Source organism: Stenella coeruleoalba, assembly GCF_951394435.1.
Source record: "Stenella coeruleoalba genome assembly, chromosome: 11".
Classification (NCBI taxonomy): Eukaryota; Metazoa; Chordata; class Mammalia; order Artiodactyla; family Delphinidae; genus Stenella; species Stenella coeruleoalba.
The window spans coordinates 81,144,626-81,171,861 of NC_137157.1; the positions used below are offsets into that span (position 1 = coordinate 81,144,626).

The following is a 27,236-nucleotide window of genomic DNA, read 5'->3' on the forward strand; positions in this document are numbered from 1 at the left end:
TAGAGTGAGGCAAGACTCAAAAAGGGCTGAGAGAATGCAGCATAGAACTGGCAAAGGTTCAGGGTGCAAAGATTAGAAGGGAATTGCAAATTGAGGTCTGGGTTAGGCCGGTTCCTTTCACCTGGTGCCCAGGGCGTGCTGAGGGTGAGGGCTGAGGAGTGACGATCAGGCAGCCCCGGCAGCATCACAGCTTCCTCGTCATGGACTGCTCACCCAGCAAAATAAGTTAACCTACTATTGGAGAATGATTGATGTTTCCAAGTCAGTTTACAAGCAAATTGGGCACATAACCCACAGGTAAACTATGATGAAGACAACAGTGTGCATTTTCAAGGACATTCCTGGTCTTACGTGTCTTTTACCAGGTAAGGGACCATCCTAGGAAATAGCCCAGTGAGTGCTAGTTCTTCGGCTTAATAAACTTTTTCACCCTGGGTGAGTCCCTTTGCCTTCCTGGACCTTTCTAAGGTGGAAGCGTGGTCTGACAGAGGTCTTTCCTCTTCCACTGTTCCCTGTGTACCTTCCGTGCGTTTATTCCAAGAGGGCCGGATATCCAGGTGGGGCTGCATTGTTCTTTCAGCAAGGGCTTCTAGAATTACCTTATATGTCACATCTGGCTCTAATAATCTGAATATATGCATCATAAATTGAAATAATTGGTGTCACAGAAAGAGAAGAGACATGGCAGAATAGGCTTGCTCCAGCTTCTAATAATGACCCAAACAGTTAAAAAATCCAACTAAAAAATCCAGGAAAAAAAAAAATTGAGTTAGGCTTAATTTGTACCACGAATATAATATTCAGTGAATATAATTCTGTTATTTATTTTTTACCTTATTCTGTGACTTCACTCGTAGCATTCAATTTATATATTGATTTCTAAGCATTGGTTTCTAAAAACGTCATTATCCTGTGAGCAATATGGGCCACTAGAGCTTTATAACAAATAAATGGACGAAGAGTGGATGCCCTATGAAGAATGCCCGTGTTACTTGTTGCCCTCAAAACTGGGACGTCCCCATACTAATAGGGGTCACAACAGCACGTCAAACTGCAGAAAAAACTGCATAATACTTCAGTGATTCTAGACAGAAGTAGATAATCAATTCAGCCCCGGGTAGCTTCAGAGAGTAAGTCAAAAGAAAGAAATCTTTTTATTCTCCTCAGGGCAGAGATGTTTTTTGGTTCTGTGCTTTAATTTTAGCCCCTGCTGTTCCCTAGGGAAGTGTTGGTTAAAACAAAAACCACTGTTTATTAGAACCAAGTGTCAGAAATTAATCAAAGATGAGTAGCATGTCAGTTTCCCTACTCCTGTAATAAAAGAATAATTGTGATTGTACTCTGGGGTCCATGTAGGTAAGGGGTCTAGTTCTGTCTGGCCATTTGACGTAGAAGCAAATAAGGGGATAAAAAGGAGTTATTAAAAACAAAAGCAAAACGAGCAAGACAAAATGAAATATGGGAGCTAAAATTCCAGTCCTTGGCAGTCAACCCCCAGGCTTGGGTGTTATGCAGAAAAAGGAAACGGTTGGAGACCCCATGGCAGTGTCAGTCAAGGCAGGTGGTTTTAATTTCTGTTTTTCTAATAGGCTGGAGTTGGAAAAGGGAAGAAGTGGTGATTTGGGGGAAGAACTACTTTGCACATAACCAGTAGTTTACTGTGAGCAATCAGGGACATCCTTAGGGTATATTTTAGAGATAGTGAAAACTTCACATGAATGATTAAAATTCAAATTTCTAAAATTGAGAGAAAATAATTCTTAATTATTTATTTATTAATTAGAATTATTTAATAATTCTAGTTTCTTAATGTCGGCAGAAGGTAACGTCGGCAGAAGACAAGATGCATTGGGAGGTTACATGGGTTTAAAGGAGGTCTGACAGGCTGCGTACAGGACTCTAATCCTCCTGGGGCGAGGACAGCATCTTGGAGTGCTCTCCTCTTCTTTCAGACCTACTCTCCAGCAGCCAGTTCAGTAGTTACTGTGCATGTAAGAGGTGCTTGAGTGAGTCTTTGTTAGATAAATGAAAAGCAAATTAATGCACTTTTCAGAGCGACCTTCAGAGACCCGAGCCTGAGTGAGGACAGCTATCAAAAGGATAGACTCTTTGAGGATGAAATATATTGAAGTCTTCCAATGCTGGTTGTCAGTTTCTAACCCTTCTTCATCCTCCTGGCTACTCTCACCTACCCCAGAGGACAGAGCCCTGTAGATGGCTCCAGGTAAGCTGTGAAGTGAGTGGATTAGCATCTAGGGTGGGGCCGGTGGGGCTGACTTTGGGCAATTTATTTTATCTGTCTGGGCCTCAGTTTCTGCCTGTGTTGGTGACGGTTGTGGTGGTGGTGGTGGTGCTCGTGGGATGAACTGGGAGATCGGGATTGACCTACATACACTAATATGTATAAAATAGGCACCTAATAAGAACCTGCTATATAAAAAAATAAATAAAATTAAAAAAAAAAGAATGTTTACCAAATAAAGTGATCTGACCTAGAGTAGGCCCCAGTTCAAGGTAGCCTTTATCCTTACTCTTACTATTGAAATCAGAAGTTTCAGGTCAGAGGCCTGATCTTTTAGTGAGATGCTTTCCCGAATCTGTCTCATGGTGGGACAGGGAGACAGTGTGAGACCAGAAACCTAGCTTCTGAGGAGCGGGAGGGAGGGCACTGATGCCCTGGTGATGTTTCAGAAATGAGCACCAGGTACCAGGTGGGCCAATATGAGACAGAAAAGTTTCTTCATGCACTTATTTGTTTTTGTTTTGGGTCCATTCTGCTGATAAACCTCCTCACTCAGAGGTTATTACTGCAAATGAAAAATACTGGTAAACCAGTATTTTGGCATTAGCGTTCTGAGTGAGAGCTCCAGTGGCAGGGAGGGGCTGAGCCATGGTTGAAGGGTTTCTTTTTGTTGACTGGGAATGCTTGTTCATCACTTTGTAAAGTTGGCTGAGGGTCATCAGGTTATAGTGGAAAACCTTAAGAGTCCCATGGCAGCTTTTCCACAAGTCTTTATTGCTGGAATTTCACTGGCTTCACGCCCATCCAAGCAGCCTCTGTCAGAAGGAACCAGAGCAGCTGTGACATGTCTGTTCAGGGCAGTATTGCATAGGCGTGAAGCAGTAGCTCCGTCTTCCCAAAACCCAGTAAAGTCCCCTGTCACGGCAAAGCTGAAGCTGAGAAAACTTGAATTACTGCCTGTCGAGCTGCAAGGGGTCTTAGAGCTCATCTCATCGAATCCCTTCGATTTCCAGTTGAGGAATCAAATCCAGAGATGTCTGAGGACCTGCTCAAGATAACGCAGCTAATTAGGCTCAGAGTTAAGACTCAAGATGGAATACAAACAAACACTTGTATTTATTCAACTTCATTTCGATTCCTTGTCTCATAAACTTGTATCTCTCTGCAAAATACTTAAGACAACAATAAGCTGGGATAAGAGAAATTTGTGAAATTGTGTCAACATGTTTGGGGTTGTCTTCATATTCTCTGAAACCACAAAAGGCATTTGATTAAATAGTTTGCAGCCAATTTGAGAATTCGTATTTATTTTCAAATGGTGCTTTCATTTTCCGAAGTTAAAGAAATCATTTTTTCGTACTCAGGCTTCAGAAAGGCTGGGTGGGCTTTCGATACCCATGGCGATGGTTCCTTATTGCCAGAGCCACTGTTAGACCAAGTACTGCTTGGAAGGCAATTCGAGGTAATTTCAGAGGAGCCCCATGTCATGTCTCTCTGATTATAGTACGTGTGGTTGTCAAGCGAGAGAAACCACATCCCTTGGTGAGCTCCGCAATCAGTGGGCTGTAAGCAGTCAGTCAGCCTCACGGGGAACAGCCTTCCACGGTACTTAAGACACAGGACTTACCCCCAGATCAAGCTGCTCAAAATTGCCGTTTTACTCAAGATCAAGCATTTCAGAAGTCATGTTGTACGCAGTAGGGGAACTATTAAGTTGTAATGAAATAGAACAGCTAGAAAGAAGAAAACAAATGTGTACTTCAAAGATGCAAAGGAGTGTCTTCATCAGGGCCCTGTTCAGATGTATCTTTTCTGCCATGAAGATTCTTCTAATTTTCATTTTGATATGTTTTCCTTTTCTTAATTTTAAACCACGAACTCTCCTTGTGCCAATTAACGAAAAAAGAAATAGAAGTCAGTCACTCCCTAAATTCCTCTTAGCTCGCGAACATTCTTTCTCTAGCCATGGTTGCTTGCATGCTGCCTCTTCTAATCTGAGACCCTCACTGCAGTCAGTAATCAAATTCCTGGAGATGGGGTCAGGGAAGACTCAATCCCAAGTTGTCCCCATCCTTCCCCCCTGAGAGATCATGCCTATGTCAGTCTTGGTTCCTGTCTTCCACCCTCATCTTTGTCTTTCCCTCTGTTTAGCTCTTTCTTTATACCTTGTAGACTAGAGACATGAGCATGTGAGATTTTTCCTCCCTTCCCTTCTCTTTCTTGGTTACCTTATAGACTTCTCTCCTCCTACACCTTGTTCATTATATTCTCCCTCCCATTTTGTTCCAGAAATCTACCTGTAATGCATGGCTGATAAGCATATTCATTTCGCTTATGATTAACCTCGAAGGAGGAAAACACATTTTGGTGTGTTTTCAAACTGAAGAACCACTGCCAGAATACGTCTGAAAGTTCGCTTTGACTTTGCATTAAAGTATTCATTTCCCACTCCCCACGGCCCTCACCTCGTCCTTCTCTAATTAAACATAATTTCCATATTAAAAATATTAAAAAAAATTATTTCTAGCTCACGTTTTGAGTGCTACACTACTGTGTTGCGTTCCACTGCCTTTTCAATGCAGATGTACCACAGGAGGTAAATGAGCCCTTTTGAAGTAATTTTGGAACCTGGCCACTTTTAGAAAATTGTTTCTATGAGAAAATGAATTCCCAGCTTTTAGGACATGATTTATTTTAAGTTGGATATTTCCTCTCTGTGTTTGGTACAAAAAAAATCTTTTTGACGTGGTGACATAAAATCAAAGAGAGCTGACTTGGTTTTTACCTTGTTGAATATTTTCATAATAGAAAAAAATTAACCTGTTTATTTCTTACATTTTATTGTGTTTTGTATAACGTTCTAGAGACCTTGAAATGCATGTTGTTGGTAATTCATAATTTTTCATAACCAGAGATATGCGGCGACTGCAGTTGTACACCGTTTCTGTTTTTCCCCTCTTCCTGGGCACGTGGAGAGACTGTATTTTCCAGTCTGCCTTGTAGCTAGGTGTGGCCATGGGAGTGGGTACTTGCCAATGGAATACGAGTACAAGTGACTCGAGGAACTTCTGCCTCATCTGCTTAAGAGGATCTCCCTGGCCTGAGACTCCCTCTCTTTCCCCCACGTAGCCACCTAGACCAGAGCGACCCTGCAAGCCAGCTGTGGATGGCAGAGTTATTGCCAGCCTGGGTCCCCAGTGACTGGCTGGAGCAGAACTGCCCACCAAGCTGGGACACTTGTCTTGCACTGTTACCTGGGAGACAAACACACTTCACTGTGCTTCGAGCCACTGCATTTTGGGGCGCTTTTTCTTACAGCAGCTTAGCCTACTCTATAAAACTACTACAAAAATTATTTCACAAGATGTCCTATTGTAAAGTATTTTACGAAAATATACTGAATAATCAAAAACTACATAAGCAAAAAGTAATTTTCTTCCAAAAACAAAACTCTAGACATTTTGGTTTTGATTCTGCTAGTGTATTTCTCTATATATTAAGAAATGGATAAGGCTAATTTAATCCTCCATTCAAACATAAAAGTCTGTTTACCAAAGCCAGACATGTTTTCCAAAGAGTTGTTATTTGAAAGGGGTAATATGTTCTGGCCTGCATTATATCTATTAAAGGAAAACAAGTAAAAGAATACCCACCTCAGAAGCACATTTCTTTGATATAGTATCCCATGATAATCCCATTTTAATTAGGGCCAAATTCTGCTTATGATCAAATGCAGTCTCAAGAAACAAAATTCTTCCAGGGTCACTTTATAATACAATAGTGAAAGAAGAATAAAGCAAGGTTAACATCATTGAATTTCAAAAAAAAATTATAAATTGGAATGAGGATAGAATCACACACATATTCATGGTTTATTTTTTATACCACAATTGGTGTCGTATCTAATGGTACTTCTTTGCTGAATATTCTTGTGTATTTGTTGGTTGCCTTGTTTTTCTCACAAAGTAAAGTAACATTTGTAATTTAGGTTTTTCATAAAGTTCTTCCATTAGAATATATATTAACAAGATAATCTAAAATATGAAAGTTAAAATAAATAGTGCCAAATCGGCCCATGGCTGAAAAAACAAACATCTAAGCCCTGAACGAAGTAGGGATGAATTCATTCCTCAAAATCCTAAAACGGGAGAGGTAGGAAAAGGAGTTATGAAAGAATCTACGACCTTAATAACATTAAAAAAACTAAGTGAACATTACAGTATTCTTCGTAGAACTCAGAACTCTGGGTGAATTCTGAGACAAAACATTTAAGAGGATAAAATAGGCATTAGCTACAGGAAAATAATCCATTCTCTCTGTACATATTTTTAACTAGTAGCAAATTCATCTCACTTTATTTTTTAAAAAATTTTCTTTTCTTTTGTTTGGCCACGCTGCACAGCTTGCAAGATCTTAGTTCCTGGACCAGGGATCAAACCCACGCCCCCTGCAGTCGAAGCGGGGAGTCTTAACCACTGGATCGCCAGGGAAGTCCCACTTTTTTTTTCTTTAAATGCAATACTGGACTTTAACTCTGTCTGCCAGTATCGAGATTATGGTACTTGTAATCTAGATCTTCTTTACTCATACGATGATGTCGACTTCAACCTTAAACGGACATCTGTGGAACTTCGCTCTAGTAAACATTGCTTCCCCTCTTCCACCAGTTCCTGGCTGCCTGACATAACCAGCCGTCAGACTGACGAGAGAACGTGCTTATAGCGTTCTGTAAGGGGGATAGAATGCAGTATGGGATAGAATGCAGTATGGATCATAGGTCTGAAAAGAATCAAGGTTCTTAGGTTTTCTACTTCTTGGTTTCTGTGTTTAAAAATATAAACCCACAGAGACTTCCCTGGTGGTGCAGTGGTTAAGAATCTGCCTGTCAACGCAGGGGACACGGGTTCGATCCCTGGCCCGGGAAGATCCCACATGCCGCGGAGCAACTAAGCCTGTGCGTCACAGCTACTGAGCCTGCGCTGTAGAGCCCGTGAGCCACAACTACTGAGCCCACGTGCTGCAACTACTGAAGCCTGCGCACCTACAGCCTGTGCTCTGCAACAAGAGAAGCCACTGCAATGAGAAGCCTGCGCACCACAACGAAGAGTAGCCCCCGCTCGCCACAACTAGAAAAAGTCCACACACAGCAACGAAGACCCAATGCAGCCAAAAAATAAATAAAATAAATAAATGAAGTTGCTTTAATATATATATATATATATATATATATATATATATATATATATACACCCACATTATAGTAACTGACCGCTGTGTGACAATTCATCTAGAGTCTTGGTCCAAAGAGTCGTCTAATGCTGGGTTTAGTGCTACTCAACTCTACGACAGATCCAAGCTGGGCCTCAGCTTCCTTATCTGGACATGGGAATACTTTATTAATATTTGTTTTTCCTAAGCCCACTCTAGAAGAAGTCTGTACCTGCAGGAAATTACACGGCACACAACTCTTAACTTAAAGCAAAAATAAAGACAGCCTTAAAGAGGAAACAGTATCACAATGGGGAAGGAGGAGTAAGTGGCTGAGGAGCATGTGACTGTGGCAATGCCTCTGGGATGGGCCAGCCGGTCGGAGGGCCAAATCCAGCCTGCTGCCTGTTTTGTTAAGAGCTAAGAAAGACTTCTCCATTTTTAAATGATTTTTTAAAATTCCGAAGAAGAAGAGTATTTCGTAATACATGAAAATTCTATGAAATTCAAATGTTAGTGTCTGTAAATAAAGTTTTATTGAAACACAGACACACCCTTCCATTTATGTGTTGTGGCTGCCTTCACACCACAACAGCGAGAGTTCAGCAGTCATGACAGAGACCGTACAGCCTGCAAAGCCTAACACATTTACTAGCTGTCCTTTATAGAATTAGTTTTGCAAACCTTCCTCTAGAATGTTCAAGGTAGAAATGTCCAATGGCAGTTGGAATTTAGATTTTTGGAATAATCCACAAGAAGCAGTAGTTTAAAATGTGGGAGTTGAGGAAGTCAAGAAGAGATTCGAGAAAAGAGGTCTGGAGAAAGCACCTGTGGAAGATGACTTCGATAAGTTGGGAGAGGAAGGAATCCCTGAAGGGAGGAAAGAAGGCACAGGTAGAACATGGTGGGTGTCCCAAAAGCCAAGCAAGGAGTGAGTTGGTGACAGCAGACATGTCAGAGAGATCAGGTAAACTGGAGATAAAACAGTTCATTGGATTTGGTGACTAGAGGTCATTGGTGGCCCCCAAGAAAGAGATTTCTATGAAACAGTGCGGCATTTGCCAGTTTTCAAGAGGTCCAGGAGCAAATAGATTTGCCCTGGAAAGGAGACCAACATTTGTCTGCTTCCTTGCTTGTTGTTTTTCATAGAATACTGAGAGTGTTTGTAGGCCTAACAGAAGCATTCAAGAGATGGAGATGAAGAGAGGAGACAGAGAGCTGAGGAAAGGAATGGAGAAAAGGTTGAAGGGATGCCTAAATTGAATATAGAAGGGGCACAGCTCCCTCTGGAACAATGAGGAAGAAAAGAGTGGACACACAAAGAAAATTTGAAGGGGGAGGCCAAAAAGGACGTGATAACATTAAGTGGCGAGGTTAACTATATAGAATAAGGAAGCTGGAATAACAACGGGGCATTTTAGGGGGGTAAACCAGTAACCATCATGCGTGAAGCTGTACAAAGTCCACTGGAGTGTCTGAAAGGACTGCTGAGGAAAAGTATTTGATATGGTTTTGGAGTCTTTCCCAAAAGTTTGGTAGCTTAGGTGTGGAGATGGAAAAGAAGTTGAAAGAGGCTAAGATTAACATGAAAGACTCCAGAAAAGGTAACACGTGGAAGGACTGTTCAAGAAGACAGTGTTGAAGCAACTCGTCCTGGAGTCCAGACTGGTTGGTAGAGCAAGGGAAACCAGAGGGAACTTGACCAGCTAGGATTAGAAAGAAGACTTAAGAAAGAAATGAGACAGAAGTGTCATTTCTGTAAGGTGAAGGAAGTACAAAAGATAGAAATCAATGAAGATAAAATCAGAAAGGAGGACTTCTATCATCACTATCACCAAATGAAAGATCGTGGAATATTGAAAATAAGGTGTAAGATCTGGCTGTCATGGGGACTATGGGAATCTCAGAAGAAATCTGAAGATGCAGCTGCTTTATCCTGGAAGGCTCTTGTTTCTCAAGGTTTCTTGTCCCTGTATGCGTCCCAGGGTCTTGTAGGTGGAAGGTGATCAGAGGCCAGATAAGTGATGTCTGAGCTGTTTCCAGTGGGAGTAGATCACAGAGAAAAGCCTTAGCCAGAGAATCTTAACTTGAACCTAAGGGGTTTAGTTGAAACTGAGTAGTCCTTTGGAATGGATCTGAACAATGACTCAACTCATGGACTGGCTCACTGGGCACCCTTTCCCTCCCTCCCAGGGAAACTGAGATTGAATGAATAATAGCTGTGAAATGCTCCTTTGAGAACAAGACTCCTACACACTAATAAATACTAAATGCTTTTCATTACAACATAAGTGGTTGACTTGCTTCCCCTCAAAATGCGTCCTAATGAATGGCATGAGAAAGAATGACATTTCCCCAAAATGTTGCACATGAACACTAATTTATTATAGACTCATGCATGTCTATAAATTTTGTTGATTGAAAATTAATTTGCATCAATATTTGAGGAATGGAAGGAGGAAAGTTAATAAGTACCTGAACCATTCAATTATTTGAAGTACCTAGACTTAGCTAAAATTTACTAAAGGATAATTTTAAAACTTATTCATCAAATTAAGTAGTGACATTTGGGGGCTCATTTGAAATGAAAAGCATCTTTTTTTTTTTCTCAGCTCCCATTTACCTCTTCTCCCCTTGCCCCTCGTCCCAATGCCCATCCCATCCTTGCTGCCCCTAGATATTCTTTCAGAGATTCAGCAGTGGTAGGAAGGAAAATATTCACATATTCCAGAAAGCAAATAATTTCTTGGTCTTCATGACATAAGAATACTAGCTTTCCCACAGAGAAGCAAATTGGATGACAATTTTAGGATAATTGAGTTGCTTGATGCTTTTCAAGTTGTTCGGAAACCAGTGCTGTGAAAACCAGTTTTTTTCAGTGCTACCTGTAGTTTCCTGTGGTAGGAGATTTTCTATTTACCCATTAAAAACAAAACACAGAGCAAAGGCTTGCAGATTTGTGAGTGGGTTTATGTTATACAGTGGCTTCGAAAATGAAAACTTGGTAAACTAAATTAAAACAAACTGAGTTGCCTAAATTTTCAATAAGTTAGGTATAATAATTTGCGGTGGACAAAAAAAATCTGTATAAAAGAGACCATAGATCCTAATTTTAAATCATTTGAGGGCCAAATGGTCACCCTTTTCCCCCCCTTTCTGGATGGAGAGGGAGGGTATCAGGGCTTTCAGGTATGAAACAATGGATAATGATACCAAACAAAATGGTTGGTAATCACAAAGAGAGTAAGGCACAAAAAGAAAAGTATGTGGGCAGAGACAAATCATGGAACTGAGCAGAAACTGAATGACGTTGGCCTCAGCTTCTGAGCCTTGACCATGCATCAGAATTACCTGGAGGGCTTGTAAAAATACAAATTGGTAGCCCCCCACCAACAGTTTCTGATTCAGCAGATCTGGGATAGGGCCTGAGAGTTTCCTTTCCACCAAATTCCCAAAAGATGCTGACGCTACTGGTTCTGGGACCACACTTTAAGAACTAAATTTAGGTTGATTTAGGGCAGTGCCTAGAGACAGAAAGAAGAAATAAGAAAGTGTGGAAGACAATGATGCAAGACAGAAGAAGCCAATTTATTGGAGGAAATTAAAGGGAAGAAGGAATCAAGACAACAGGTGATGACTAAATTAAAATTAAAAAAAGCAAAGGAAGGTAAACTTTAATTGAAGGCCAAGCCCTGTGCTAGGCACTTTACATTCACATTCCTGCCAGGTAGGTAAAATAACATCCAGAAGAGGAAAAAGATGTTCAAAAACTTGACAAATGTGAGTGGATAATGATGACTGTAGTAAAATAGCTTTGCAAGGTCAACACAGTTAAAACATGGTCCTGAGCTACAAGCCACTTAAGAGATAGACAAGGAGCAAGATGGAGATCAGAGTACCATACTTATTACTGATTCAGGCTGGGAGAGATGATGTGGCTTAGGAGTGCAGCAGCTGTGGGCTTCCCAGTGCTGCTGGTCAGAAACAGACCGGTCTATCGGGCCAGGCCAGGTGGACATGTCTCCTCCTGTGGGGCCCTCCCCTTGGAAAATTTCCAACATGGAAGATAAGACATGAATATGGGCATTACTGTGGCCATTCCTCAAGGAAGGAGAGCACGGCAGGGGCTGAGCTTAGCAAGCCCTATTTACTCTTCTCAAAGTTACCATTCACATAATTTGCTTTTCATTCTCTGAGGCAGAGTGGTGAAAGAGTAAAGAGGTTGGGAATGTTACATGAGCTGAGGTCTCTCTAGATGCAAGGAAAAACATCAGGAGCCTGGAATAAACATCCTTTCCCTGTAAGTAGGCGAACCTAGCATAAAAGCAGACTATTTCCCTCTAAAGCCTGCTCCGTTTCAACGATTCTGTTGGGACTTCCCTGGCAGTCTGGTGGTTAAGGCTGTGGCGCTTCCACTGCAGAGGGCACGGGTTTGATCCCTGGTTAGGGAACTAAGATCCCGTGTGCCACACTGCGCAGCCAAATATATATGGTTTTGTCACTTCTAGAAAGAAAGCACGACCAAGATTGGGGAGTAGTAAAGAATCCCAGGCAGATGCAGGATGAAGGAACCAATGCCGTATTTTGGTAGCATGGTAACTTGAATTACTGGTGCCCAATGACAGGGGATTGCCTGCAAGACTAAACACTGGAAGTGGGCCTGGCTGGTGGCTGGGTCAGTATCCCGAGCAGAGGCTGGTTGATCTAAATTTCACACGTGGCTTCCGAGTCTGCTTCTCTCTGTGGCCATTTTGACTCGTTTTCGTTTTCTATATTCTGATGGCCATTTAGTTTGTTCCTTAGGAAAATGGCTCAAATTGACATTTGGACACATTTGGAAAGGAAAAAAGACACTGAAGAGCAGGCTCATTCTACTTAAACAATGTGCAATCAGACTAATATTTCCAGTAGTTCAACCTGCTATTAGTCTCAATTCATCACATCATCAGAGGTTTGTGCTCCATGTCCGTAGAAGTGCAGAGCCTCTTCAGTTCTCCTTCTGCCCTGTCGCTGCCGTGTCAGCTTGCGCTCCGGGAGTTCCCGCAGTGATGCACACGGCCTCCTACAGTGGATGAGGGTGGGCTCTCACCACTTGACTTTCCAATGTGCTCGTGCTTAGTAGCGCACCTCCTTGGCACAGTGAAAGTTCTTTAAGTTGGACTTTGTTGAAATGCCCCTGGAGGCACATTTTAAAGCTGAGATTTTAATTACAGACCATTAACGACTGCTGCTTCTGTGTCTTTGAGTACCGTATATATAGTTCTAGGGCCCTTGAGGATTTTACCCCAACAGGTGAAGTTTTATGTGTTCAGTGGATTTTTGTTGTTGCTGTTTAAGGGAAAATGTTTGAATTCCGATAATTCTTGCTAGGAACACAAAAGAGAAAGCAGAAGATGCCCAGGAACTCAATAATTGAGTGGATGAAAATGAATATAGGAAAAAATAACAGCAGGAGAATGGTATCTGAACTGACTGAAGTACATAAAATCCTAGAACCTTCACACATTTTTATTACTCAAAGAATTCTATTTTTATTTGGCAAACCAGAGGGTTTATATTAGTTTTATTATTTTATGGTTGGGATAATCAGCAAACTTAAACCTGAACTCAAACCTAAACATGAACCTGAACTCAGACCTGTAGTTTCGTCAAAATTTTAGCTAAAAACGAGAGAAAAACTTTAAAAATATCTCTTTCAGAAGTTCCAAACACCTATATAAAATTCTTAACACTTGGAAAAATTGTAAATTTACAAGTATTAGTTACCATAAATGAGTCTTCCTGATTATTTTCTTAACATGAGTAAAATGTCTTCAGACTTTCTTCTCTTGAATATTCACTGCGGTTAATGAGTGTTCAGTGTAGTAAACTGATCGTTTAAACACAGAGATAGGAAGAAAATGAAGAGGCCAAGCTTCTAGTCTACATTCTGCCATAAATCAGTGGTATGATCTAGGGACCAGTTAGTGTTCTCATGATTAAAATACCTGTTGTAGAGCATTCATAGATGTAAGGGTAAAAATGAGGTCATGTATACAAAGCACTGAAAAAAATTTAAAGTGTTGTATGACTTTTAAAGTAATCAGCATCATTTTAAATGGACGAATAGCATAAACTGAAGATGTTTAGCTTAGGGAAGGTAAGACGGAAGTGGTAAAGCAAAAATGTCTTTTTATACTTGAGAGCTGCTCAGTTGATCTGGAGGACAGACTTTAAAAGCGGGTGGAGGGCTTCCCTGGTGGCGCAGTGGTTGAGAGTCCGCCTGCCGATGCAGGGGACACGGGTTCGTGCCCCGGTCCGGGAAGATCCCACATGCCACGGACCGGCTGGGCCCGTGAGCCATGGCCGCTGAGCCTGCGCATCTGGAGCCTGTGCTCCGCAACGGGAGAGGCCACAACAGTGAGAGGCCCGTGTACCGCAAAAAAAAAAAAAAAAAGCGGGTGGAAATTACAGTCCAGTAGTTTTCAGCATAACATAATAAAACAACTGTCTACAGCAGTGGAGTAGATAGATGGGCTTGTGAGAGAGTGATCCAACTGTCCATGACAGCCTGCATGCCAAATTCCTATACTGATTGTCAGAGATGCCTTTTGTGACATTAGCTGCTATAATTTATTATTGGACCAAGAGCTCTCTGAAATCCTTTCCAACTTTCAGAGCCTTAGTTCCTGTGTTCATCTAAAAACCTAATCAATGAATTTTGTGACAGTTGATTCTATTGATTATGTTTATATGACAGGATACAATCAAGTGGAAAAATATATTCACTTAGGTGTACCATGAAGTGGTACTACAGTGATATTTCTAGAGCATGGGAGGGCTGTATGTTTAGTGGGGATTCCTTAAACCTCCCAGAAATGCCTTCACTAAGCAGCAGTGCTTTAAACAATCATTTGATGTTAGCAATAAAAATCCAATTGAAGATAGTATATACTATATTATACCGTATTCTTTTTCTTCACATGAGAGATACCTTTGGAATTTAAAATCAAGGAAAGCCTTTCTTTTTCTGAGGAACTAGAATATTTTCTTATTCCAGTAACAAAGCTTTGTAATTCAGTGAGCCCATTGTCCTGGCTGCTAGGAAGCTCAAAGCAGATTTGAAATAACCATGGCAACTCCGACAATTCTCAGAGTTGGCATGCTTACATTATCTCTTTTTCCCTTGGTCTGAATTTTCTTTCTCTTTCATAATGTTTTAAACTGTTAAAAAAATTTTTTTAAAGATGATCATACTTTTAAAGTAGTCACTGTAGACACCTTCAGTTGATTTTGCAAAAAAGTCTTTTATGCTCTTCTTCCATTAGCCAACCTTGCTATTTTCCACATAGACACAGAAGCACGAACACACACACACGCCAGTGTACTATTTTCTTCTTTTCAAAATATGAAGAAAATAAATTTAATAAAACACAGTAAATTATTTGCAGCTCTGAAGGGTTTGACCATCAAATAAATCTGATTATGTTCTACTTGCAGATGATGCCATATTTACCTAAAGATCAGGATGGTTTGTTCTTTCTTGGTCTTCTAAGTGTTTCAGAACCTGTGAAATATATTACTTCACCGGCCTCATGAGGTGTTTTAGTGACGGCCAGGAGGTTTTGGACAGTGAAGAGTTTAGGACTCTTTTGAAGCTTATGACAAATGTTAATTTGAAGTTCAAAGATGCATAGTCTCTGCCAGTTTTTCTTGCCATTTATTTATTTATTCAAATTTTATTCCTGCACTCCTACCCGCATTCCTGATGATAGCACTTAACTCTTTCATAAAGAAGTTTCCTTTTGTCTTTTTAAGCTCCCTTGGAGTCAACTACTAGATATCATGGGCATTCTTTTGCTTTTTCAGAGAACTCTGGAAAGCAAGCAGCTTCCTCTTCATGTCCGAACCTGCCACAGGTCTAACATGGTAAGTTTTTGTATTTCATTTTGATACAGATTCTGCAGGCCCTCTGTTGTAAGCAACTAAAATCTTTTGAAAAGAAGTTATCCTTTTAAAAATTTAAATATAGTTGATGTAAAATATTGTGTTAGTTTCAGGTATACTACATTGTAATTTGACATTTGCATATATATTACAAAATGAACACCACGGTAAGTCAAGTACCATCTGTCCCCATTCAAAGTTACTACAATATTATTGATCATATTCCTTATGCTGTATATTATATCCCTGTGGGTTATTCATTTTGTAACTAGAGATTTATACTGTTAATTCCCTTCACCTGTTTCACCCAGCCCTCCACCTGCCTCTGCTCTAGCAACCGTCCATCTGTTCTCTGTATCTATGGGTCTGTTTTCATTTTGCTTTGTTTGTTTGTTTTGTTTTTTAGAGTCCACATATAAGTGAGATCAGACAGTATTTTTCTTTTCCTGTCTGATTTATTTCACTTAGCAAAATGCCCTCTAGAGTCATCCATGTTGTCACAAATGGCAAGATTTCATTTTTAATGGCTGAGTAATATTCCATTGTGTGTGTGTGTGTGTGTGTGTGTGTGTGTGTGTGTGTGTGTGTGTGTAGCACATCTTCTTTATCCATTCATCCATCCATGGACACTTAGGTTGCTTCCATATCTTGGCTATTTTAAATGATGCTGCAATGGACATTGGGGTTCATATATCTTTTGGAATTAGTGTTTTGGTTTTCTTTGGGAAAATACCCAGAAGTGAAATTTCTGGATCATATGGTAGTTTTATTTTTAATTTGTTGAGGAAACTGCAAACTGTTTTCCATAGTGGCTGCATCAATTTACAGTGCACAGGGTTCCTTTTCCACCATATCTTCGCCAACACTTGTTATTTGTTGTCTTTTTTGGGTGATAGCCATTCTGACAGGTGTGAGATGGTATCTCATTGTGGTTTTGATTTGCATTTCCCTGATGATTTGAGTTGTTGAGCATCTTTTCATATGTGTGTTGGTCATTTGCATACCTCCTTTGGAAAAATGGCTGTTCAGGTCCTCTGCCCATTTTTGAATCAGGTTGCTGGTTTGTTTGATGTTGAGTTGTATGGGTTCTTTGTGTATTTCAGGTATTACCCATTATCACATATATCAGTTGCAAATACCTTCTTACACTCAGTAGGCTGCCTTTTCATTTTATTGGCAATTTCTTTCACTAAGCGAAAGCTTTTAGTTTGATATTGTCCCATTTGTTTATTTTTTTATTTTTGTTTTGCTTGCCTGAGGAGACAGATCAAAAAAATATATTGCTAAATCCAATGTCAAAGAAATTACTTACTATGGGTTTTTTTTTAAAAGGACTTTTATGGTTTCAGGTCTTACATTTAAGTCTTTAATCCATCTTGAGTTTATTTTTGTATATGGTGTGAAAAAGTAGTCCAGTTTGATGCTTTTGCATGTAGCTGTCCAGTTTTCCCAACAACATTTATTTAAGAGTCTGTCTTTTCCCAGTTGTATATTTTTGCCTCCTTTGTTGTAGATTAATTGACCATATGAACTTTGGTTTTTTTCTGGGGTCTCTATTCTGTTCCATTGATCTATGTGTCTGTTTTTCTGCCAGTACCATACTGTTTTGATTATTGTAACTTTGTAGTGTAGTTTGAAACCAGGGCTTGTGATACCTCCAGCATTGTTCTTTCTCAAGGTCGCTTTGGCTATTAGAGGTCTTTTGTGTTTCCACACAAATTTTAGAATTGTTTGTTCTAGTTCTGTGAAAAATGCCATTGGGATTGCACTGAGTCTGTAGATTACATAGGGTAGTATAGTCACTTTAACAATATTAATTCTTCCAATCCATGAGCAGAGTGTATCTTTCCATTTGTTTGTATCCTCTTCAGTTTCTTTCATCAATGTCTGATAGTTTTCAGAGTACAAGTCTTTTACCTCAGTGGTTAGATTTACTCCTAGGAATTTTATTCTTTTTGATGCAATTGTAAATGAGATTGTTTTCTTAATTTCTCTTTCCAACAGTTCATTATTAGTGTATAGAAATGCCACAGATTTCTGTATATTAATTTTGTATCCTGCAACTTTACTGAATTTATTGATGAGTTCTACTAGTTTTGGGGTGCCATCTTTAGAATTTTCTATATATAGTATCATGTCATCTGTAAACAGTGACAGTTTTACTTCCTCCTTTCCAATTTGGATTCTTTTTATTGCTTTTTCTTGTCTGATTGCTGTGGTTAGGACTTCCAATACTATGTTGAGTAAAAGTAGTGAGAGTGGGCATCCTTGTCTTATTCCTGATCTTAGAGGAAATGATTTCAGCTATTCGTCATTGAGTATGATGTTGGCAGTGGGTTTGTCATATATGACCTCTGTTATGTTGAGGTATGTTCCTTGTATGCCTACATTGTTGAGAGTTTTTATCATAAAATTGATGTTGAATTTTGTCCAAAGCTTTTTCTTCATCTATTGAGATAATCATATGATTTTTATTCTTCTATTTGTTAATGTGGTGTATCACATAGGTTGATTTGTGGATATTGATTTGTGGATAAATCCCACTTGATCATGGTGTATGATCATTTTAATGTACTGCTGAATTCACTTTCCTAGTATTTTGTTGAGGATTTTTTTTGTGTGTGTGTGGTACACAGGCCTCTCACTGTTGTGGCCTCTCCTGTTGTGGAGCACAGGCTCCAGACGCGCAGGCTCAGTGGCCATGGCTCACGGGCCTAGCCGCTCCATGGCGTGTGGGATCTTCCCAGACCGGGGCACGAACCCGTGTCCCCTGCATTGGCAGGCGGACTCTCAACCACTGCGCCACCAGGGAAGCCCTAAAGTAATTATTGATAGGTATGTGCTTATTGCCATTTTGTGAATTTTTTTCAGTTTGTTATTGTTCTTTTCTTCTTGTTATTTGATGAATATCTTATATATGATTATTCTAAATTGATATCTTAAGTTTGAATGCATTCTAAAAACCCTATATTTTTACCCACCCTCCATGTTTAATGTTTTTGACATTGTATTTTACATCTTTTGGTTTTGTGTGTCCCTTAACTAGTTATTGTGGATATAGATAAGTTTACTATTTTTGTCTTTTAACCTTCCTACTAGCTTTATACTTGGTTGATATATCACCTGTACTGTATATTTGCCTTTACCAATGAGACTTTTGTCTTTCATAACTAGTTGTAACCTTTTCTGCTTAGAAGAGCCCCTTTAAACATTTTATGTAAGACTAGTTTAGTGATGAACTCTTTTAACTTTTGCTTGTGTATAAAATTCTTTATTTGTCTTTTACATCTGAATAATATGCCAGGTTAAATGTTCTTGGTTTTAGGATTTTCCTTTCAATGTATCATACCACTCTCTCTGGCTTGCAGTTTCTGCTGAAAAGTCAGCTAATAGCCTTATGGGAGTATGCTTGTATGAAACTAATTTCTTTTCCCTTGCTGATTTTAATATTCTCTATATTTAATTTTTGTCATTTTAATTATAATATGTCTTGCTTTGGACCTCTTTGGATTCATCTTGTTGGGGACTCTGTCCTTCTTGAACCTGGATATCTGTTTCCTTTCCAAGTTAGGGAAGTTTTCATCTCTTATTTCTTCAGGTAAGTTTTCTGCCCCTTTTTGGACCCCTATAATGTGAATGTTAGTATAGTTGAGGTTGTCCCTGAGGTCTCTTAAACTGGGTTCATTTTTTTAAATTCTTTTTTTTTCCTGTTCAACTTGGGTGATTTCTACTACTCTGTCTTCCTGTTTGTTGACCCATTCCTCTGTATCATCTATCTACTGTTGATTCCTGCTAGTGTATTTTTTATTTCAGTTATTGTATTCTTCAGCTCTGTTTGGTACTGCTTTATGCTTTCTAACTCTTTTGTTGAAATTCTCACTGTGTTCATCCATTCTTCTCCTAACTTTGGTGAGCACCTTTAATCATGACCATCATTAATCAAGCAGGTAGATTGCTTATCTCCACTTCATTCTTTTTCTGAGGTTTTTGTCTTGTTCCTTCATTTGGAACATATTCCTCTGTCTCCTCATTTTGTCTAATTCTTTGTGTTTATTTCTATGTATTAGGTAGGTGGTTATGTCTTCTGATATTGGAGAAGTGGCCTTATATAGGAGATGTCCTTTGGGGCCCATCAGCATGCTTTCTTGTGGTCACCATAATGATATGCTTTAGGGGTGCCCCATATGTGGGCTGCATGGGTTTATTTGTTGTGGTGGGGTCGATTACTTTGGGCGTGCTGGTAGTTGGGGTTTGCCTTTGGCTCAGTTGGCTGTGAGGTTCTGTCTCTTGCAGTGGCTGTGGACCCACTGGTGGGCAGCTTAAGCTCCAGCACCTATTAGGCCAGAGAGAGGATTCCAAAATGGTGCTTGCCAGTGCAGGTGTCATCAAGGTAGATCGAGCTCCAAAATTGGCTGCCATCAGAGTCTCTGTTCTCAGGCGGAGTCCCAGTTACCTCCTGCCTCTCTGGCAGTCTCTCTAAGATAAGCAAGTAGGTCTAACCCAGGCTACTTTCAAACTACTGCCTCTTTGCTCATACTCAGAGCATGTGAAACTCTTTTGCACCCTTTAAAAGTGGAGTCTTTGTTTCCTAATGGCCTTCAAAGCCAGATGTTCTGGGGGCTCGTCTTTTTTGTGCATGACCTCTGGACTGGGGAGCCTGATGTAGGGCTTGGACCCTTCGCTCTTTGGGGAGGACTTCTGCAGTTGTGATATTCTTCCCTTTAGGGTCGCTGATCCGGGGGTGTTGGTCCTGACTATACTGCATCTCTGCCACTCCTATCTGTCTTGGTGTGGTTCCTTCTTTATGTCTTCAATTGTGGAAGATCTTTTCTGCTAATCTTCAGGTCGTTCTCATAGATTTTTATTCTGTAAGTAGTTGTAATTTTGGTGTGCCCATGGGAGGAGGTGGGCTCAGAGTCTTCCTACTCTGCCATCTTGGCCACACCCCAAAGAGGTTATCTTATAAATAATCAAACAGACAAATTAATAAATAAATCAACTTGATCTTCTTGTGTTTATACAGCTATTGACATACGATTGAATTTTTAATTTTGAGGCTAGATATCATAGTTAGTGCCTATTTGTTACTTGATTTAAATTGTTCTGCCTATTGTGTATGTGTAGGTAATGGCATTATTGTTTTTTTAATATCAAAGTTATTTAGCTGGGCAATAAACTTGGCTTTTTTGTTGTACAGTCTGTTTAAGAATAGAATATCCAGGGGAATTCCCTGGCAGTCCAGTGGTTAGGGCTCTGTGCTTTCACTGCTGGGGCCCAGGTTCAGGTTCAATCCCTGGTCGGGGAACTAAGATCCCACAAGCCATGCTGTGTGACCAAAAAATGTATATATATATATAGAATATCTAATTTTATAGGTAGTTTCCTATTTTTTGACCTGTCACTATGAAATTTTTTTAACTTTATAATCATTATTGTTTTCAAAATTACATGAAGTATTTTTTAGAACTGTCAGTGCAAGGTTTACAAAAGATTTCTGACACTACTTAAAATTATATCATTTTAAAAAGTAACAATAAGAAGTATAACTATGAAAAATTACATTGTAATTTTATGTATTCTTATTCTCACTTGTTTCCTGATTAAATTTGCTAATTAGTTCTGTAAATAATTTTTTTTTTTTTTTTTTTTGCGGTACGTGGGCCTCTCACTGTTGTGGCCTCTCCCGTTGCGGAGCACAGGCTCCGGATGCGCAGGCTCAGCGGCCATGGCTCACGGGCCCAGCCTCTCCGCGGCATGTGGGATCTTCCCAGACCGGGGCACGAACCCGCGTTCCCTGCATCGGCAGGCAGATTCTCAACCACTGCACCACCAGGGAAGCCTTGTAAATAATATTTTTAATTGCACCCACTGCTGCCATGTTCCTTGGGATGTGAAGGCTTGAAGGCTTTCTGCCTCTTATATCTTATAAAGATTTTGTAAAAAGAATTCAGATGATTCTAAGGGTGATTCATAAACCACACTTAGATAAGGTTAATTTTCCTTCATCAGATTTGGGGTTGGGGGATAGTTTTAATCTCTCAGTGATATTTAAAAACTCAAAGGCAGAAAGATTGTATAATTAATTCTGGGTTTATCTTGATAATTCTTTCAATTGTAAAGTTCAAAAATTATTCTTTTTTTTGAATTTTATTTATTTATTTTTTATAGCAGGTTCTTATTAGTTAGCTGTTTTATACATATTACTGTATATATGTCAATCCCAACTCCCAATCATCCCACCACGCCCCCTCCACTTCCCTCCCTTGGTGTCCATACATTTGTTCCCTACATCTGTGTCTCTATTTCTGCCTTGCAAAGCTGTTCAGCTGTACCATTTTTCTAGATTCCACATATACACATTAATATATGATATTTGTTTTTCTCTTTCTGACTTACTTCACTCTGTATGACATCCATGTCTCTACAAATGACCCAACTTCGTTCCTTTTTATGGGTAATACTCCACTGTATATATGTACCACATCTTCTTTATCCATTCATCTGGTGATGGGCATTTAGGTTGCTCCCACATCCTGGCTATTGTAAATAGTGCTGCAGTGAACATTGGGGTGCATGTGTCTTTTTGAAAAATTATTCTTCTAAACTAAATATATATTTTTTTTCTTTGAAATTAATATATGGGGAGACACTTTGAAAATAGGTAAATAACGTTATTTCTCATAAAACTTTTACCCAACTAGTTTTAGTATCCATTGATGATCTTCTGTCTCCATGATTGTTTTTCTTTATTAGTTGATATTCTACTCTAAGGAAGCACTGTCCCTTCTTACTTATTTATTTATTTGGATAGGGACTCACGGATTCTTATTTTATTAAATAGGTTATGATCCATTACTATCGTCATTTATTTTGATGCTCAAATTAGCCTAGATTTGGCTAGGGGAAGCCCCAGTAATCCTTCTGTGTCATTTTTACATACCCCATTATTTTTTGAAAAATCCTTTACTTTTTTGTGAAGTATGATGTTCCAAGCTCATCTTGTACTTTCTCTGCCCCAGCCCTGAAATCAACCATTTCTCCAAGCAGCTATATTTTGTTTTAATAGAGAATGATACCAATACCTGAGTGCTAAGTGTGCTCATTTCTACTGGTATGGCATTATTTCCAGGCCCTTTCAGAGGAAAAAAGGTAAGTAGATAGATAGATAGATAGATAGATAGATCAAACTATGAGTTCACATATTGGAATATAATAGCTGCAATTCCAGTCCAACAGCACAAGCTACATTATAGTTTAGTACTGTGCAATGGGTACAAGTGTGAGCCACATATGTAATTATAAACTTTCTAGTTGCCATGTTTAAAAGAGTAAAGAAACAATTTAAATCTATTTTAATAATGTATTTATTTAACACAATGTATCCTAATTTTTACCATTTCAACATATAATCAAATAAGACGTTATTAGTGAGATGTTGCACTTTTTTTCCCCTTGTAGTAAGTTCTTCCTAAGCTAGTGTATATTTGGTGCTTACAGCACATCGTCAGTTTGGTCTAGCCACATTTCAAGGGTTCAGGAGCCATATGTGACTAATAGCTGCCGTATTGCACAGCAGAGTCCTCTTACTTTCTGTGTTGGTTATCCCATCCCTCAACAACAAAAAACCTGGCTCCCATTATTTTCAGAAGCCTAGAATTTTGCTCAAGCCTGGAATATACAGGAGGTAGCCTCAGAATGGCTAATTTATACCACTGAAAAAAAGCAAAATTACTAATTAGTGTTTGTTCTCATTTTTTATATCAAAAACATACAGTGAAAGCCACATGTCTTACCTGTGCAATTCAATGAGTTTTAATCAGCACCTACACCTGTGTAACCCACATCTCTAGCATTTTCATCACCTGAGAAATGACCCCTGCGCTCCTTCCTAGTCAGTCCTCTGCCCCTTCCAGAGGCAACAGTTTATCTGACCTTTTCCATTATGGAATAGATTTTCCTCTTCTAGAAATTACATAGATAAAGTCACAGTGGATTTTGTGTGTGTGTGTGTCTGGCTTCTTTTCTCTTAGTATAATGTCTGTGAGATTCATCCATGTTGCTGCATTTTTTTTAACTGCTGAAAAATATTGCATTGTATAAATATACACACTTTGTTTATTCATTGCACTGTTAATAGACATTTGAGTTGTTTCCAGTTTGGGCTAATATGAATAAAGCTGCTAAGAACATCTTTATTTTAGTCTCTGTGAGGACATACATTTTCAGTCCTCTCAGGTAAATACCCAGCAGTGGAATAACTAAGTCATAAGGTAAATGTAATAATTTTCTTTTACATGGTTAAATAGTGTTAACACTGAAATGTTATTAACTGTTTTTGAAACCATCGACAATACTTTTATCTACAGTTTGCCTTTAAAAGCTAACTAATGGCATTTATATTATTATGACACTTTTTCATGCTGGGTCAAGTAGTGTGCCAGGATAACATTTTCTCCTTTCCAAGTCCATTATCATTTCACCTTTTCCTCCTTCTGCACTCTCCTCTCCTCTCCTCCTCCTGTGGACTGAACGTCTCTCACTCATCCTTCAGGCCTCATTTCAGACTCTACTCCTCCTGGAAGCCCATCGTGACCTTCCCAGTCTGGTGAGATGACCCTCTTTCTCCTCTGTTTCCTCCTATCATGATCTGTCTCACCCAGCATTGTGAACATTGGCGTGTGTGTCAGTCTTCTCTTTTTCATTGTGAGCTCCTTGAGAACAAGAATTGTTTCCCATTTTTCTTTGCATACCTGTTGCCTAAGCATATCTGGCGCAGTAAGCCCTCAGCACATGTTGGTTGAGTGAATAATGAAAAGTCAGGTAACTACTTAAGGTCTGTAGTGAGTTAGAGGTAGAACAAGAACTCGAATTGAAGTTTGTTTTTAAATTCCTTGTTTTCCTCTTAGTTTTCTGGCTCATGCATTTTGTTTCAGCCAAAACAAATGTAAAAGAGATTTTTCACACTTGGTTGAGATAAAGAAACTAATAAATCTTCAGAGGCCAGATGTGAGTATCTCAGAGACAAATAGTTGGCACTAGCAGTGGTACCATTGGATTCCTGTGTGGATGAACAGCACAACCTGTGGGTCCAGGACCTCAGGACAGCCTGTGGAGCCAAGGCAGGTAAAGGATGAGAGCAGAACCCATGGGGATTGGGATCTCCGGGAACACTGGGCCCCTTTTCAGGGCTACTCTTCCTAATGAGAAAGACAGAGCACTGACATCAGTCGCAGCAACAGATACCAACACAATTTTATTCACAATCTACATTTTAGGTCACTTGGCCAGATTTTTCGGTATCCATGGTGACGGGTTGATCTACTATTTCCAGGGCTGGATTATACTCCAGGGGAAAGAGCTGCATGGTGCACAGCAGTATTTACAGACATACATGTGTAGACAATAATATCATTGTCAGTCACTGTCAAACAAAACAAACTTTATGGTTGTTTTCTTCCCCAGCCATTGTTCTAAGTGATATTTCAGGCTTCATTTTAAAAACTGAGGCTGTGTAGTGTTCAGAATTCTTTAGTTCCTGTTGTGATTGAAATGGAATTCTAGCTGTTAAGAGTTGCAGAACAGGCCCAAACAAACAAACAAAACAAAACAAAACAAAACGAAACAAAAACCCAAATGCTAAACATGACATCAAAGCTCCTGATCAATTCACAATCCGTCATCTAACTTTTATTTACATTTTTTAGACTGCAGAAGGGTTGATTGACGCACCTTCGTGAGAACATTACTAATGGTAAACCCGGTATTCTTGGTGTCAACCCAGGATATATTTATATTTTTTTAGACTGCAGAAGGGTTGATTGAGGCACCTTAGCGAGAACATTACTAATAGTAAACCCAGTATTCTTGGTGTCAACCCAGGATATATTTATTTTTCCTCAGAGCAGCAGCACACAGAGTGTGGACAGATGGAAAGATTTTTTTAAATTCAGTCTCTCTGCCATGTCGATAATAAATAACCACAAGTTTTGATTATAGGACTGGTCTTTGTCCTTCCTGAGAGATAAAACCTCAATGTTAGCCTTCCATTTGTTTCCTTTTTTCCTTCTGCTTTGCCTTATCCTTTCTCTGGTTCAGCCAAGTGTCCCAAGGCACGTTGATTATAAAATGGAATCTGATTTTTATCTCTGGGACATATTTTGTGATTATAAAACATTAAAAAAAAACCTTATATCCCAAAACTTTTAACATAGTGTAATCAATCCTCTTTCAGTTTGTGATACCAGATAGTGTCATAGCATTAATACAAAAAAGCAAATTATATTGGTCACCTTCAGCAGCATTAGAAACTAATTTGCTGATTTAAAAAAATCAATGACCACAAAAGTATTGATGGAAATACCTGGCACCTTCGTAGTATTTGAACTATGCTGGTTTAAACTCTATAAATACAGTTGGTGATGTATTTATATTAATAAATACACAGTAATAGAAATAAATATTACTTTTACAAATGAGTAAGGACCCTGTGCTTTTTGAGTAGAGAGAGACAAAATTCAGCTCAGAAGTTACCCTTTTCATTTGTGCATATAGACACAACTTATTAATCAGGGCTGGTCGATTTTTCCTTCTTTCAGGCCGTCTTAAAAGGGGAATCACGAGTTAGGAAACACTGAGGGGGCCAACCTAAGGTAGGCCCCAGCTTTGTCTGTAATCAAATTAAGTGACATCCTCAAGTTTTTAAAATTGCCTGTTTAAACATATCCCTTGTTTGTTGGTGATTTGCTCCAGATGCCATAAAGAGAATATACTTTATAGGGTCTGGCTTCCATGGAGATCAATTATGACTTTCCTCAGATTATGAGGAGTTGGTTTTATGAATTGGTTTGTTTGTACATCATTGTCTGAGATGTCTGTCTGAAGACTTTATATGGAGAGGATATAGACATGAGATCCTATATGTTTGAGCTGTTTTTCCACATGTACTGATATATTAAAATTCTATCACATACTCTTCATTTGAGAGTAATTGAAAAAATTTTCAGGTATAGTCTCTTTCAATAAAGAAGTAGTTAAATTTATATATATATTTATATATTTATTTATCTTTATTTACTTATTTTTGGCTGTGTTGGATCTTTGTTGCTGCGTGCAGGCTTTCTCTAGTTGCAGTGAGCAGGGGCTACCCTTCGTTGAGGTGCGCGGGCTTCTCATTGCGGTGGCTTCTCTTGCTGCAGAGCACGGGCTCTAGGCGTGTGGGCTTCAGTAGTTGTGGCACGCAGGCTCAGTAATTGTGGCTCATGGGCCCTAGAGCGCAGGCTCAGTAGTTGTGGCGCACAGGCTTAGTTGCTCCACGGCATGTGGGATCTTCCTGGACAAGGGATTGAACCTGTCTCTCCTGCATTGGCAGGTGGATTCTTAACCGCTGTGCCACCAGGGTAGTTCCAAGTTTACATTTTTATAAAAATATTTTACGGGCAGATATTTCAGTATGTATCTCTAAAAAATAAGAACTCTTTGTAATTAAAAAAAAAAACCTTCTCCTTGTTTTAATTCTCACACCTGAAACATTAGTAACATGAATTTAAGTTTTGAAAAGTTGGGAAATAGATTAGGTTGTACTGTATAGTTATAATTGTAAACAATAAGTTGATATTGTCTGGATGTTAGAGGAATTGCCAATGTCAGGTGTGATTACAATCATTGATGAAGAACGAGGGTTACACCTTTCCTGAACCTGATAATATTTTCTGCTGTGACTCTGGTATCAAATAGAATATCTAATTCGTACCAGTCTTTTGATATCTGTACTAAGAAGCAAATGGAAAAAATGGGAAGATAATTTTGAAAGAATTGTGGAGTTATGTCAAAGAAGGGTCTTACTAACGATTGAAAGTCCTTG

The 27,236-nt window shown here is 39.2% G+C and overlaps 1 protein-coding gene across 10 annotated transcripts in view; it reads left to right on the forward strand.

Moving 5' to 3' along the window:
• Positions 1-27,236, forward strand: part of LMNTD1 (lamin tail domain containing 1) — a 440,038-nt gene that overhangs the window by 7,287 nt on the left and 405,515 nt on the right. For all 10 annotated transcript variants that reach the window (XM_079936801.1, XM_079936802.1, XM_079936803.1 and 7 more), the window contains 2 exons: positions 2,054-2,224; positions 15,299-15,358. The gene's annotated coding sequence lies outside the window, so the exon portion shown is untranslated. The remainder of the gene's footprint in view (positions 1-2,053; positions 2,225-15,298; positions 15,359-27,236) is intronic.